Below are 14,886 nucleotides of genomic sequence, written 5' to 3'. Positions count from 1 at the left end.
GAGCCTTTACTGGGTTCACTGGAATGCATGAGAGAAAGAAACTTCTCACAGGCGGTCTTACTTTGAAACCTATTCTGTACCCTTGAGAAACAATGTTCTGAATTCAATGATTTTGGATTTAATTAATTCAAACATCCTTGTAAAATCTTAGTCTGCCCCCTACCAGCTGCGCTGGAATGAGGGCCGCACCTTCATGCGGACTTGGGGGCTGATTTAGATCTTTTAAATGGCTTGGATTTATTCCAAACTGGAGAAGGCTTCCCATTGGAAACCGTTCCCTTAGGGAAAGGGTCAGGTTTCTGTTCCTTATTTTGACGAAAGGAACGAAAACGGTTAGCAGCCCTAAATTTCCCCTTAGATTTTTTATCCTGAGGCAAAAAAGCTCCCTTCCCCCCAGTGACAGTTGAAATAATAGAATCCAACTGAGAACCAAATAATTTATTACCTTGGAAAGAGAGAGATAGCAACGTTGATTTAGAAGTCATATCAGCATTCCAAAATTTAACCCATAAAGCTCTTCTAGCTAATATGGCTAAATATGGCTAAAGACATATATCTGACATCAATTCTAATGATATCAAAAATGGCATCACAAATGAAATTATTAGCATGATAAATTAGCTTAACAATGCTATACACATTATGATCTGGTCCTTGTTGTGCTAAAGTTTCCAACCAAAAAGTTGAAGCAGCAGCAACATCAGCCAAAGAAATTGCAGGCCTAAGAAGATGACCTGAACATAAATAAGCCTTCCTTAGATAAGATTCAAGTTTCCTATCTAAAGGATCTTTAAAAGAAGTACTATCTGCCTTAGGAATAGTAGTACATTTAGCAAGAGTACAGATGGCCCCATCAACTTTGGGGATCTTTTCCCAAAACACCAATCTATCAGTCGGCAAAGGATACAGTTTCTTAAACCTTGAAGAAGGAGTAAAAGAAGTACCCAGTCTATTCCATTCCCTAGAAATTACATCCCGAATAGCATCAGGAACTGAAAAAACCTCTGGAATAACTACATGAGGTTTAAAAAACGAATTTAAATGTTTACTGGTTTTAATATCAAGAGGACTAGTCTCCTCCATATCTAATGCAATCAACACCTCTTTAAATAAGGAACGAATATACTACATTTTAAATAAGTATGAAGATTTGTCAGTGTCAATATCTGAGGCAGAATCTTCTGAACCAGATAGATCCTTATCAGAGATAAATAAATCAGAATGCTGTCGGTTATTTAAAAATTCATCAATTTTATGAGAAGTTTTAAAAGACTTTTTACGTTTATTAGAAGGTGGTATGACAGACAAAGCCTTCTGAATGGAATTAGAAACAAATTCTCTCACATTAACAGGAATATCCTGAGCATTAGATGTTGAAGGAACAACAACAGGTAATGGATTACTACTAATGGAAATATTGTCTGCATTTTATAGTTTATCATGACAACTAACACAAACTACAGCCGTTACCACAAGTTTACAACAAATGCACTTAGCTTTGGTAGAACCGACATCAGGCAGCAGAATTCCAGTTGTAGATTCTGAGACAGGGTCAGATTGAGACATCTTGCAATATGTAATAGAAAAAAATAACATATAAACAAAATTATCAATTTCCTTATATGACAGTTTCAGGAATGGGAAAAAATGCAAACAAAATAAGCCTCTGGAAACCAGAAGCAAAATGAAATAAAGACTTAAATAATGTCAAAAATCTGGCACCAAGTATGGCGCCCACAACTGACAAAATATTTTTTGGCGCCAAGAACGTCTGCAACAAACACGAGCGTCATAGATGATGCAACTAAGTGAAAACTCTCAGCACCAACTAAGACGCCGGAAATGGCGAAATTACGTCAACAAACGTAATTCTCGCGCCAAAAAAGTCTTGCCCCAAGAATAAATAAATTATAGCATTTTGTGCTCCCGCGAGCCTAACAGCCCGCAATTTAGAAAAGAGAGTTAATTTGAAAAATTTCAGGTAAGAAATTTTTTTTTTTTTATATGCATTTCGCAAAATGAAACTGACAGTCTGCAAGAAGGAAATATACTGATTAACCTGAATCATGGCAAATATAAGTACAAAACATATATTTAGAACTTTACATATAAAGACACTCATCTACATAAAGAAGATAGCCAAACCAGTACTGAAACGAGAATCAGTAGAGGTAATGGTATATAAGAGTATATCGTCGATCTGAAAAGGGAGGTAGGAGATAAATCTCTACGACTGATAACAGAGAACCTATGAAATAGATCCCCGTTAGGATGACCATTGTATTCAATAGGTAATACTCCCTTCACATCCCTCTGTCATTCACTGCACTCTGAGAGGAATCAGGCTTCAGCATGCTGAGAAGCGCATATCAATGTAGAAATCTAGCACAAACGTACTTCACCACCTCCATAGGAGGCAAAGTTTGTAAAACTGAATTGTGGGTGTGGTGGGGGTGTATTTATAGGCATTTTGAGGTTTGGGAAACTTTGCCCCTCCTAGTAGGAATGTATATCCCATACGTCACTAGCTCATGGACTCTTGCCAATTACTTGAAAGAAAAAGCCAAATCTGACACATTCCATGCAAAACTCAAAAAATGGACTGTATAAAATTATTGGCACCTTTTCAAGATTGTTAGAAATAATTGCATTCCAAGTCTGTGATGCTCTTGTAATTTGTAATTAAACTCACCTGTATCAATTAACAGGTGCTGACAATATAGAAATCACACCGGCAACCATTTAAAATGGTGAAAAATGTACTCAAACTTTCTGTTGTGTGTCTCTGTGTGCCACACTGAGCATGGAGAAGAGAAAGAGCAGCAAATAATTGTCTGGGGATTTCAGAACAAAAATTGTGGAAAAGCATGGACAAACTCAAGGTTACAAGTCCATCTCCAGAGATCTTAATGTTCCTGTGTCCACTGTGTGCAACATTGTCAAGAAGTTTACAGCTCCTGGCACTGTAGCTAATCTCCCTGGACGTGGACAAAAGAGAAAACTGTATCAAAGATTGCAATGAAGGATTGTTCAAATGGTGGATAAAGAACCTTGATCAACTACCAGACAAATTCAAGCTGACCTTCAGGCAGAGGGTACAAATGTGTCAGCTCACACTATACATTGCCATCTGAATGAATTGGACACTATGGTAGGAGACCCAGCAGGACCCCACTGCTTATACAGAAACATAAAAAGCCAGGTTGGAGTTTGTCAAAACTAACCTGAGGAGGACAAAATCATTTTGGTAGAATGTGCTGTGGACAGATGAAACAAAATTACAGCTTTTTGGTAAAGCCCATCATTCTACTGTTTTCAGGAAAAAAATGAGGCTTTTAAAGAAAAGAATACATTCCCTACAGTCAAACATAGTGGAGGTTCACTGATGTTTTGGGGTTGCTTTGCTGCTTCAGGCACTGGATGTCTTGACTGTGGGCATGGCATTATGAAATCTTAAGATTTCCAAAGAATTATGTGGTGCAATGTAGGGCCCAGTGTCAAAAAGTTGGGTCTGTATCAGAGATCATAGGTCTTACAGCAGGACAATGACCCAAAGCACACGTCAAAAAACACCCAGAAAAGGTTTAAGACAAAGCACTGGAGAGTACTGAACTGGCCAGCAATGAGTCCAGATCTCAATCACATAGAGCACCTGTTGAGAGATCTCAAAACAGCAGTTTTGAAAAGGAACCCTTCCAATCTGAGAGACCTGGAGCAGTTGGCGAAAGAAGAGAGGTCCAAAATTCTAATAGAGAGGCGTACGAAAATCATTGATGGTTACAGGAAGCAATTAATTTCAGTTATTTTTTTAAAGGGGTGTACTAACAAATATTTAATTGAGGGTGCCAATAATTTTGTCCAGTCTATTTTTGGAGTTTTGAATGGAATATCAGATTTGGCTTTTTTTTTTACTTTTTTGTGTCATACCAATACAAACAAAAGAATTAAACATGAGAATGCCTAAACATTTGCAATTGCAACAATTTTCTGGGCAAAATGGTGCATTATCTGACAGAAATGCAGGGGGTGCCAATATTTTTGGCCATGACTGTATATGTGTGTGTGTGTATATATATATATATATATATATATATATATATATATATATATATATATATATATATATATATATATATATATTAGTGATGCACCGAAATGGAAATTCTGGACCGAAACCGAATCCGAAAATCTGGGATATACTTGGCCGAAAACCGAAACTGATACCGAAAATGTATTTTTTCAAATATTTTTTTTTTAGTTTTTTTTTGCATAATTAGAGCCAATAAAAAAATCCCACACTTTTATTGAAAGGAACACACTAAAATTGGACAAAAATATCTTAAAACAATAATATGCTACACAATAATTTTACCAAGAAAAAAAAAAACAGGCAAACAATAATGCCATTTTCGGCCAAAATGTTTCTGCGACCAAAATTTTGGTGCATCCCTACTTAAAACAATTATAAATATCAATATACTGTATTATTCTTCATTTAGTTCTATGTAACAGAATCATATTTAACAGTTTTTTTTTACTAATTATCCAAATAAAGTATAGTCCTAGAAAACTCATTATATGCAGAACAGTAAGTCAAGTAATAAACTTAAACAGCAGCTCTAGGTTAGCATCAAATTTGAAACATGCTACATAATAATTTTACCGAAAATAACAGGCTAAAAAACCGAAAACCGAAATAGCCAAAAATGCCATTTTCGGCCGAAACTTTCTGCAGCCGAAATTTCGGTGCATCCCTAATATATATATATATATATATATATATACTGTATATATAGTACAGCTCCCTCATTAAAACAGCCAACACTAATATCTTGCCAACACTAATATCTTGCCATTTTTTTACATTTTTAAATGAAGATTCTGAATTTCACAATCTTACTAAAACTCTAGTAATTCTAGTTTGCAACGCATGATATAAATGTCTTCTTTTAACCCCTTCATGCCGGGGGTAAGTGTTTAACATTGAATTTCCGATGTAAATACTTGCTGGAAAAATTAAATGGAAAGATAGTTGATGCAATCATGCCACAATTTCACCGCCACAATTGGTATATTTCATGCCACAATTTCACCGCCAAATGCGATCAAATAAAAAAAAAAAACGTTTTATTTTTCACAATTTTAGGTTTCTCACTGAAATTATTTACAAACAGCTTGTGCAAGTATTTCATAAATGGTTGTAAATGCTTCTCTGGGATCCCCTTTGATCAGAAATAGCAGACATATATGACTTTGGCGTTGCTTTTTTGTAATTATAATGCCGCTAAATGCCGCTGCGCACCACACATGTATTATGCCCAGCAGTGAAGGGGTTAATTAGGTAGCTTGTAGGATGCTTGCAGGGTTAATTTTAGCTTTAGTGTAGAGATCAGCCTCCCACCTGACACATCACACCCCCTGATCCCTCCCAAACAGCTCTCTTCCCTCCCCCATCCCACAATTATCCCAGCCATCTTAAGTACTGGCAGAAAGTCTGCCAGTACTAAAATAAAAGGTATATATATATATTTTTTATATAACATATTTACATATGCTGCTGTGTAGGATCCCCCTTAGCCCCCAACCTCCCTCATCACCCCCCCCCCCCCAAACAGCTCTCTAACCCTCCACCTCTACCTTACTGGGAGCCATCTTGGGTACTGGCAGCTGTCTGCCAGTACCCAGTTTAGAATAAAATATATATTTTTTTTATTTTATTTTTTTTCTGTAGTGTAGCTTCCCCCCCATAGACCAACCCCCCACCCCTCCCAGATCCCTTAGATAATTTTTTATTGCTTTCCTCCCCCCTTTTTTATTGATCAAAATTTTTCTGTAGTGTAGCGGTTTCCACCCGCTCCCTCCTCGTGCACGTGCCTGACAGCTGCCCCCATGCACGCGCACGCATCCGTGCTCGTCCCCGATCCCGCCCCCCTCACTCTTCTGGAATCCATCGATGGCCGCCCACCCGCCCCCCACGTCGGCTCCCACCCACCGATTGCGGGTTGCGGCCATTCATGCCCGTTGCAGAGAGTTCCACAGAGTGGCTCTCTCTGCATCAAATTGGGGAAAAATGTTATTGCAGGATAACTCAATATCGAGGTATCACTGCAATAACCGGAAAGCATCTGGAAGTGATCAGGATCGCTTCCAGCCACTTTAAACCCCTAACGTCGTGCAGGGTACGTCGCTGGTCTTTAGAGACCAGTTTGTGCAAGACGTACCCTGTACGACACGTGTCGTTAAGGGGGTTAAGGGACAGTGGTCTCAAGACCGCTGCTTCTTAACTTTTGTTTCCGGTGAGCCTGAAAGCTTGTGAAGAAACAGCTGCATTCGCAGTTTAATAATTCGGCCCCATGGGATCAAAATATGTTGCTGAATTATTATTTTTTGAATGAAAACAAGTCTAAAAATCTTTTATTTTAAAATGGATAAGCTACAATTTTTTTTCCCTGGCATAGGTAACCTGATCTGTCAAAGATAAATGTATTATATTGTCAGTTTCTAAAATACAAGTACCCATCTTGATTAAAATTTCAGATGCTAAAATCTGACGACAGGCTAATTTTCCCATACTTATTGGCAAGCGTACAGCATAATTATATTACAAATTCTCAGATCGACATTAAATATTGCTTTAAGGATTTTTGCATTTGCATTTAAATTATGCACTGAAATTTCATGACATTTTATATAGATATGTAAAGCAAATTCATCATTTCTAATAATGCATAGTTCTGATTAATATCCCAGTTTAAAGGGCTTATTCTTATTTTCTAAAATGATACTAATGGTTACAGTGTTTGGAGAGATATTGACATTGATTAAACATTGTATAAATGTGTTTTATGATCTAGTCTTCAAATACTACAATCCTCCTTATCTACTTGTATTTTTTCAGTTGCTACTATAGCTGTCATTTAGTCATAAATTGTTTGCTTTTGTATAAATGCTCATGTCACAGTTGATGTATCAGAGACTTTAAATCCAAGCTGACAGTCCTACATTTTCACAAGAAAGGTTAATGGTTTTAGAACTTAAATAGAAATATATAATACCAATAAAGCTGCGGAGCAAGTAGGGTTAAACAGTTACGTTTGCTGCAAATTTTCAGGCAGTCTAACTTTATCAGTAAATATTGATTTTGGGTTTTCATTTCTGAATTTAGAATTTAGCTTCATCTGCAAATTTTCTTTCAGAATAGTTATTTGACACATAGGGGTCATACCAGAGCTTAGATTTTAAAGGAACTTTGTTGGTGCCTCTTTTCCAGCCCTAGCTGTACCAGAATGGTGGACCTATAGCAGATATACCAATGTGACAGTTGCAATTCACGACAAGATTACAAGAGCCTAATCAGCAAGGGGTATAAGAGCATGCATGTCACTCTATTATAACTGGGGTTAAATGAAGGAAATAATGCATACTATGTAGAGGACAGATACTCTTCAGTGTAGCTGTCCCCATTGTTAATTTGCTATACCCTTCCTTCCTCTTACTAAGACGTATACACCTTGGAACAGGACATGACTAACGTGTTTGTAAATTATGTTTTGGATGCTCTAACGTTAATGAAGGTTAATATTTCTGAGGGGCATTATAAAATGTATTTCATATTTATATATAAGACTCTCTAATTAGTTTATTATGAGCTAGATTACAATTGGAGCCCATTTACAGGTGCACAATATTTAACCAGCCATTACAAGTTTCTGGTTATTACTACCACAAGGTCACGGTAGCAATTAGCGCTCAGAAAATTAAACAGAGATCCGTTCCCCCTATGAAACCTATGAAAGTGCGCTCTTGTGAGGTTGTGTTCACATTGCCGTTAACTTGTAATACCAGCGCACATTAGCGTGCACTGGTATTATACAGATAAGTGCAAATATCGCTTTCTTAAAAGTGATATTTAAGCCTCCACTTGTAATCTCGCCCTGTATATGCATATTGCAATATTTGTTAGAATGTTATTCCATTCTTATATAGCCATACAGTTATAATTATTTAAATGCCTGTACTCTTCTAATTCGTTATTTTCAGAGATCACATGGTTCCCAAATTTAACTAGCACTATAGAATGTCTTGAACCTAATTTATTTATGCTATATACTGCAATGCTAATCACTAGTGGTATCAAGTAACTAAATCTGAAGTGGCCCCTTACTCGAAGTACATCACCTATCTAAAATAGACATGTGTGTTTTGTTCTGAATCGAAATTTGGATGAATTCGCCAAATTCGGAGATTCAAATCGATTCAAATTTCCGAATTACCCTAGAAACAAAACTAAACTAATCGTAATGCATTTGTGACAAATAAATCAGAATTAGTTTGAATTTATTCGTAACATTCGAATGGCCATGGACTAATCACAATTCAGTATAAAAATTCAATTTATAATCACATTTCAGTATAAAAATTAAATTTAGTGAGATTTAGTGAGATAGAACAGTGAAATAATTCAGTTTGTGTAACTTGCAACCATCAACGTAACACATACCAAACTTCCAAATGTACTAATCGAATCCAAAACGAATGCACCCAAATTTATTTGACTCGAATGAAGCCGAAACTAATACATTCGAATGTATCCGAAATTGGTATCGATCCAAAATAAAATTCGAAAAAAAAAACGAATCGGCCCGAAACCAACCAAAACAAATTTTTCGGCTGTGCACATGTATAATCTATAGGATGCTTAGGATTCATAGGTCCTGAGGTTTACATGATACTATTGTTGGCCATATAACATTTTTGCTGATGTGGGGGTCACAAGGCCTGTTACTACACTGTAAGAGAATATGTGAAGCAATTTTGCTGGGGTTTTCTTTTGCCTATAATTTACCAATATAATATGTGGGTCCCAGTCTATATTCTTGTAGATCTGCCAAAGTTCTTCAGATAAGTTGGGCCAGATTCTAAAAAATTTGCCAGCCTAGCCTGGTTTTCCAGTCTGACACTTGCAGGGCAGCCCTCATGGAATACTATAAAAAAAGGCGCTTTCCCTGCTAGTGGCAAGGTTTCTCCCACATAGATATTGAGAACTTTCTGCTATGTAAAAGTTTGCAATGCAGAAAGCAGTACACATGGAGAACCCAGCATATGTTTTAATTTTTTTGTATTTTAAAACTTTATTTTTATTATCAATAGGCAAACAAGCATCATAACCAACATATATTTCCACAATGAGTTACTACTCAGCAAAAAGTATTCTACGTAAGGAGACCATAAAAGGAAAGTCTCTAAATCGTGATCCTTAGTTGGTAAATAGTTCATGAGTCTTCACCCCTCAATGGGGGCATCATGTCTCCATATTGCCTATTGAAAAACTTTTATTTTTATTTTTAATCAAACCTTTGATATCTACAACATCCCGTAGTCATCTATCAGCTTCGGGATGAACGATAAAAGAAAATAAAAAGCATAAATCACATTAACATATATATCTAACCATTGCTGCAACTTTGTATCCAAACCATTAAAACATACAGTGAGCTGATTACTAGGCATTCATACACGTCTGATAATCATTGCACACATCTCTCGCCATCACCTAGGTACCTGAATCATCCACCCAAATATTCCATTCACCCCTAAGGTTCGCCTCCAGCATGTAGACAGTGTTCTTGAGAGGGTGCAGGATTTGTTTCTGGGTCGGGTAATCTAAAATTTTTAAAAACAGTCTCCATTTACAAATAAAGCGTGCCACTCGTGCATTAACATCAAAGAGAGTATCACATTGTTCACGTATCAGGTTCGTCAACATCATTTGTTTAAGAAATGTGATAGACGAGACGCTTCCTGTAGGAGGAGGAGCTAACAGGTGCACGAGAAAGTGGCGTGTTACCTGTCGGAGCTCACCGAAGAACTAACTCCAGCCAAGGTCCGTTGTTGGAGTGCTTTGATTGCTCCCTAGGACACGACCCTACCTCTATCAGGGTTTTGACTTGGAAGCACCATAATAGCCGTCCATAGGCTCACTCGCTAGAGCCACAGACGAAGTACTGGATACAAGTATACCACACTTAGATGAGAACGGTGCATTGCTGGCACCCAAGGCTAACAGTACAGCAGAAGAGGCACGGTATAAACCTCGGCTCCGGATCCATCTACGTGCTGCTTTGCATCAAGGGGCAAGGACCAGTAGCCCATAAAGCGCTGCAGGTGCAGGAGACAAGGAATAGCCTGAGAAACGTCAAGACCTACCAGCCGCTGCTCCCGTCGGCGGGCGGTCAGAGCGAGTGGGCGGTCCGCAGTGAAGAGTAATCCCACAGCGAGCGTAAGCACCTCACGGATTTACAACAGCCCAGGCCCACGCTGTGGGCGTCTGTGTCTGATAATTCAGCTCACCTTTTTACTGGAACTCTCCCGCAGTGAGTCGCAGTCTACGAGAGTATCCGCAGAGTAAAACTGGCATTGGATATCTATGCGCTGGGGCTCATTGGTGGCTGTATGCCATGATAGCGGCATCAAAGAAGTATTGAAGCTCTGCTACCAATGCCTTCCAGGTCTGGATGACACAGCATGGAATGCCCGGGAGAGTCACTTATGGACGCTGAGTAGATATACTGCCCACTTCAATACAACCGCTTGGTCTTAGGGTAAGATCTTTAAAGCCCCTATAATAATACCTGTTGCCTTAAGAGTGATACCGGTTGTCTCTCTGTACCCCAAAAGTGATACTGACTGACTGTCTATCTTGGCATTGTCATATCCTCCACGTTATACCACTTAGCTCTTGTAAGAAAAGTTATGCTTGGTGCTGTCTCTACATGTTAATACTCAGTCTGATACCTGCTCACTACTAAAGAGACACTTCAGTTTTCAGTCCTCTGAAGGATATCTAATATATTACAGACATCACACCCTCTTCCCAGCAGTGAAATCGGTATTGCTGTAAAAGCCCTGGGCACTGTTCATTTGCAGCCAGAGACATATCTGCAATATATTTTTTGGGCTGCAATATACTCTATTTGTACCAACCCCCTATCAAATAGGGACTCTCAGGGATATTTGTGATATATGAAACCAGTCTGCTGCTGGTTAAATTTAAAGAGACACTCGTCAAAAACAGCCTTGCATTAAGGTCTGCAATATCTACGCAGATAACACTAACCTACTAAAAGTCGCAGTCAGCACGGCTAGAGCTCCCAAAGCCCACAAGTACTTTCTATTGTTACTCCTATTTTGTCTTCCCATTTGGGCTATATCTATCTGAAGCCTATACATATGTATGTTTAGATGCATATTAATACCGCAGGATTACACTGTTAGATATCCTATTAGTATTAAGTAATTGTATCAAAAGGCCTATAACTTTTTTTTTTTTTCTCCAGGAACAAAGAATATAAAACCAGAAAAATACTGCTCTAATCTATATCCTGCTATTTCCCAGAGTTTAAAAGCAAGCAAGCAAAATTTATATTGCTGTCTAGGAATACTAGCAGTTGCTACTAAGTATGGCAACTTAAGTCTTAAAGTTTCCTGTTAAGTCTCTTTTTGAATTGTGCTACAGTGAGTGCTCTGAGTATACAATGTTAAGCATATTGTACTGCTAATGTTATATATGTTGCAGAATATTGCCAGTCAAGAAGGGGAATGTATGTTAACGTAATTATGTGCTGTATGTCCTGATCAGTTTAGACAATAAGGTTTTGTAATAAGGTGGTAAAAGAGTCGTTCCTATTTTCTGTAAGAATCTAACCATAACCATTTCTAAACGTGAATTTGAAGGCACTTGTTAAATAAGAGAAATTCAGATCTTCTGTTCCTGTTACTATTTTACTATACATCTATTTCAGGGCCTGGTCACGTTACTCACATAGATTATTGTTCACTTTTTTCTTATTGCCAAAACACATTAAAATTTTATATATTTTCCCACCTGGGGATGTATTCCACAAACACTAAATCTTAAAAAAAAGAAAAAAAAAAGAAGAGTTGTTCTTCCCTTGCTCTCACTGCCCCCATCACTTTTTTTTTCTTCTCCTACTCATTTTTTGTATTATCCTCCTCTGCCCCGCCCTCACCAACATGAAAAATTTATGGAAAGATTTCTCCTCCCGCACAGCACACCACCTCAGACCATGCCCCCAAAAAGTAAGGACAGAAGGCCACGCACATCTGACATTATGTCTGAAAATATTAACGGAGGAGTAAGCCCAAAGACAGACCTACAGCCCCTAATTACCCAACTCAGTGACATTTTCCTCCCACAATTTGAACATATCAAAATCCAAATTTCTAGTCTGTCGTCAGAATTAAAAGTATTTGCTAACAGACTTTCAGAAGCAGAAGACAGAATTTCAGAAGTGGAAGATATAACTAATAGCCAGTCCCAAAAAAATTCAGATTTAGAAAAGAAAAATATAAGCCTGACTGCCAGGTTAGATGACCTTGAGGACCGCTCAAGGCGGAATAACTTAAAAATCATAGGCGTCCCTGAGTCAGATCACTCTAAAGACCTATTACATTTTGCTGCGACAATACTGCCCCAAGCTCTAGGGGTAGAATACTCTCAATTACCAATATCGATAGAACGGGCTCACAGACTGGGTCCCCCTAGAAGCAGAGCAAATGGTAAAAACATACATAGACCAATCCTGATAAAGTTCTTAAATTTCCAAGATAAAATAAGTATGCTGTGTCTATATAGGAAAATAGATAATTTTCATATTGAAGATAACAGAATTTTAATATTCCAAGACTACTCTGCTAATACTGCTTTCAGGAGGAAAGAAATGGCCCCTTTCTGTACCAAGCTAATCAAAGAGGGTTTCCTAGCTAAATTAGTGTACCCTGCAAGAATTATTATAGAAGAAAAGGAAGGCATAGTCAGATTAGAGCAGTGTTTTTCAACCAGTGTGCCGTGGCACACTAGTGTGCCGTGAGAGATCCTCAGGTGTGCCACGGCAGACTGACAACAGTGTGACATATTTTTTAAACTTTGCTTGTTTTTTACTCCCAGTGCAGGGGTAGTTTGTAGGAGGCATGGCATAACAGCACAATACATACAGTATGTGTGTGTTTGTGTGTATGTGTATATATAGATGCTGTATTAGGCTACAATGTGTGATTTTTTTAAAATTTTGGGATGGTGGTGTGCCACAGGATTTTTTAATGTAAAAAAGTGTGCCACGGCAAAAAAAGGTTAAAAATCACTGGATTAGACAATATAGAAGAATCTAAAGGCTACTTTAAAGATCACAAGCTAACACTTACATGAGGACTGGGATAGCTAGAAAATAGAGTTTATCTGTGTTTTTTAGTTAGGGCACTACTGTGCTTGCTTATAATGGAAATGGTGTCTAAGTATTTAGAGTTAAGAATGCTAATTACTAAGTTAACTTATAGGCTGCTCCTGCGGCCAAAAGTGTACCAGGCTTCGCCTGACAAGGTTTTTGTTGTAAATAATCTCTGTTTGGAATCTTTTTTGTTTTTTGTTGCTGTTTTTTTCCTCGCCCTGTTCTGTTTGGGTTAATTTTGTTTTACCCTCCTCCCCTCTCCCCCCCCCCCCCCCCCGTCTGCTCTAGTTTCCCTCCTAAACCTTTTTTAATTCTGGTACAATATATTGATTAGATGAAGGGCAATATTAGGTTGTTATCATGGAACGTGGGTGGCATCACCTCCCCAATTAAGAGGAAAATAATAATCAGACAACTGGGTAAACATAACCCTGATATAGCCTTAATACAAGAAACACATTTAAAACAAGAGGAAGCTATCAAGCTCAAATGTAAATGGGTTGGGGAGGTGATTGCCACCCCTTGTTCTAGAAGGAAAAAGGGAGTAGCTATTCTATTAAATAAAAAACTTACATATAATATTATAAAAGTATCACTAGACCCTGAGGAGAGATGGGTCCTCCTTGAGCTGCAGGTCGAGGATTTCAAAATGGTGATCTGCAATGTCTACGGACCTAACAAAGCAGACCCTACCTTCTGGAATAGTTTAGTCTTTATGTTAACTAATTTTATGGATCAGAATATTGTTTTAGCAGGTGATTTTAACCTAATACCATCAGAAGCCTTAGACAAATTTAGTTCTAGAAACTCCACTTTCTCTGGCCAGAAGGCTAAAATATTTAAGCAAATATGCAAAAACTTGAAATTACACGATATCTGGAGCCTACACTTTCCGGATACGAAGTCTTTTACCTGCAACTCGAACACCTATGGTTCCTTATCGCGAATAGATTTCTTTTTGATATCCAGCTCCATGATTAAATTAGAGACTCAAACTAAGATATTTGATATTTTGATATCTGACCATGCAATTATTTTCCTAGATATACATTTACACCCTCCCCAGAGAAATGATAGAAATATTTTTTTTTTCCAAAATATCTGGTAAATAATTTGGAATTCAATAATTGGTTAATACATAAATGGAAAGAATTTGCTTTTCTAAATAGATCATACAGAGAAAAAACGGAAATATTTTGGGAAACCGCAAAGGCGTACCTAAGAGGTGAGATTAAAGCCTATATGATTCTAAAAAAAAAAAAGTTGCAGTTGAGGGAAAACCAGCTCTCTAACCAGGTCCAGAACGCATATCGTAAATACACAAACAATCCTTCCAGGAGATTAAGAGATAAATACAATGGGGCCAGAACAGAAAGGGATATTTTCATTAAGCAGAAAGTTGCTTGGGAAGAACTAAAGATAAGTGCCAAATATAAAGGCCAATATGGGAAGTCAGCTAAGTTTTTATCCAGATTAGATAAAACAAAGAAAAAATCTAATGTAATAGAGGCTATCTATGATGGGACAGAAAGAGTAACAGATCAAGCTAAAATTCAAAATGTATTTTTTCAATTTTATCAAAACCTATATGCTGCCAAAGAAATAAACGCCAACAATAAAGTCAATTTTTGGCATAAAATCT

Source organism: Bombina bombina, chromosome 1 (assembly GCF_027579735.1).
Source record: "Bombina bombina isolate aBomBom1 chromosome 1, aBomBom1.pri, whole genome shotgun sequence".
NCBI classification, from domain to species: domain Eukaryota; kingdom Metazoa; phylum Chordata; class Amphibia; order Anura; family Bombinatoridae; genus Bombina; species Bombina bombina.
This window is presented reverse-complemented; position numbering follows the sequence as displayed.